This window comes from Phoca vitulina, unplaced genomic scaffold, assembly GCF_004348235.1.
Source record: "Phoca vitulina isolate PV1807 unplaced genomic scaffold, GSC_HSeal_1.0 scaffold25, whole genome shotgun sequence".
NCBI classification, from domain to species: Eukaryota; Metazoa; Chordata; class Mammalia; order Carnivora; family Phocidae; genus Phoca; species Phoca vitulina.
In genome coordinates, this window is record NW_022589728.1 from 23195034 (window position 1) to 23197582 (window position 2549).

Here is a 2549-nt window from a genome sequence, read left to right on the forward strand (position 1 = left end):
GGAGAGTGGTGAGCGCGTCCGAGAGCGGAGGGCCCGAGCAGCCCGAGCGGCCGGCGACGCGCAGCCGGGCCCGGCCCTGCCCCGCGCCCGGCCCCCGCCCTCCGCGCCGCCCCTCCCCAGCCCTGGCGGCGCGCCGGTCCGGGCGGGTGCTGCGGCTGCCCCCTGCCAGGCGGAGAGGGCGCGTCTCCCCGGGGCGCCCGGCCATCAGCGCTCGGAGCACCAGCCCCCTGCCCGCCGCCAGCCCGCCCGCGGCCCTGCGCCCCTCGCCCGCGGGACCGCCCCGGGAGAGAGCCGAGCAGCAGGTGCTCGGGGATCCCCGCGACCCAGGGAGCGTCGGGTCCGCCAGCAGCTCGGCCAGGGAGGCCACATTTCCTGCCTCCAGCCTGTTTCCTAACGCCTGGAGTCACGTTCATGAGTGGGCATTTTACTCTCAAACTGGACACGAATAGCGCTTGATGCGCAACAAACGGGTCTCCGCCGCACAGTGTGAGCGGGGCACCCTGGCTTCGCCCAGGAAAACTCATACTGTATTTTTTTCCGGGACACCAGTCCCCGCGGGCCACAGAGGCCCCTTAGAAGCAAGGAAATAACACCAAAGAAGCATCCTTTCTTTGCTATATTTTATGATGAGATTTTCCTGGACCAAGAAAATGCCACTTTGATTCACTGAAGAGGCAGTTGATGAATGTTAAGGAAAGGATAAAAAAAATAAACTGTGCTCTGCTTTCTGTTAAAGCAGATTTCCCCAAAGAAGCCCTGTTTAATGATATTCTAGCAGTAACTCCCGCTTTAATAAAGCTCTCATCTAACTCCTCATACATTTCCTTCCCCCTTTCTCTCCAAATTTATTACATTTTCTGCTCCTCACTCTTTTTGTTAGCCAAAAACTATCCTGGAAGTTTCATTTTATTTTATGTTCTTAAATCATTTAGACTATTACGGTTTTGGTGAGAAACCAGGAATATGAAGTTTTCTGTATCTGTGAACCTAAGATTTCTAATGAATTTCAGAGACTGATTTTTTTTCTTTCTCATGCAAAGATTTCTTATAGAGGTCTTTCCTTTACTCTTCAGAGAGACAAATAACAAAAAATTTTTAAAAAATCTTTTACTATACCAGTAGTAAGACAAAAAAAATTAAAAGTTGTGAAGTGAAAAAGATTTCATACATTGTAAGAACTGTATCTTATGAACTTTAAGGAAAACACACTCTAAAGTCAAAAAGAAATTCTTGGTGATTATTTATACAAATAAATCTCAGGGTTGGAAATTCATTTTTGTCTTACTCTTTAGTTAAGTCTCTCTTAGTTTGGCAATTTAAATAAATAATACATACTTTTAAAATGTTTTATATTTTAAGTTCTCGGTAGTTGGTACTAAAACTTTGTTGGCAAATTACACCCTCTGCCTTTTACCTGTGTTGTAGGTTTTATTAGCAGCTTTGTACTAACTCATTCATGTAATTTATCCCCCGCTTCTTCCCTAAGGCTGTCTCCTTTATGGAATGCCTTTAGCTGGAGACAGATTCTGTAATGCCATAAGAATCTGGAATTCTTCCAGATAAATGTAAAGGAAAAGGATCCACTAAGTTTATTTTCAGGAATAAAACATGAAATGAAGTGATACGGGGAGTGGAAGAAGATGACCTCTGGTTTAAAAGGATTAAATGTATAATGTCAAATGCCTGCTCAAATACCTTTCTCCTCCCCACCGCACGCCCCGCCCCGCCCTTTTCCTTACGCCTAGACAAAACCAAAACCAAAAACAAAAAACAGAAAGTTGGTGGTCTGTGCTCAGGAGGTTTGGGTCCGTTTCTGAGTCTCTGACTTCTGACAGGTCACCGCAGTATCCTCCCCTCCAGCCAGAGTGCTACACCTTTTCCATTTGCTGAGCTGTCTACAGAAACAAGACAATATGTGTAATTTGAGCACAAAGTGGGCACTAATATCTACTAGTGTCCTAATGTTCCCCCCACTGCCACCCCATAATTTAAGCCTAAAACCAAGTAAAAGATAAAGTTGGTTTTAATCGTGTGCAAAGTAGAGGCAAGCACAATGTGAAAAAGAAAACAACAAATAAATCATTACTATGTTAACGCCAAACATAAAAGGGAGCTTATCTCTGATAAGTAACATTGAAAAAAAAAATTCATGGTTCAAGTTAAAGCTTGCACTGTCTTGCAAACATCAAGATAAGCCTCCGTAGCAGGCCCAAGCAAAGGAAACAGTTCCTGCAGGATGGGGCAAAGTCGGGGGACACTGACATTTAAAGCGATGGACTCCACATACTTACTGGAAACTGGGTGCAGGCAAATGTAACAATTTGTCACTTTGTTTTCCATGTCTCATAGATTTTTGGAGAACAGGAGTCATCTCAGTGATCATGTGGATGAATATAGGAAGTAATCAAATGCACTTTAAAAGTCACCCTTTCTTCTGAAGTGTTGTCTTTGGAAGCTATCCAAGATTGGTAAAATTACAGAGGGGAACAGAGGCCTTTCTGTTCATCAGATTCCAGAATGCAGTCATTTTAAAGGACATCCGCATATAT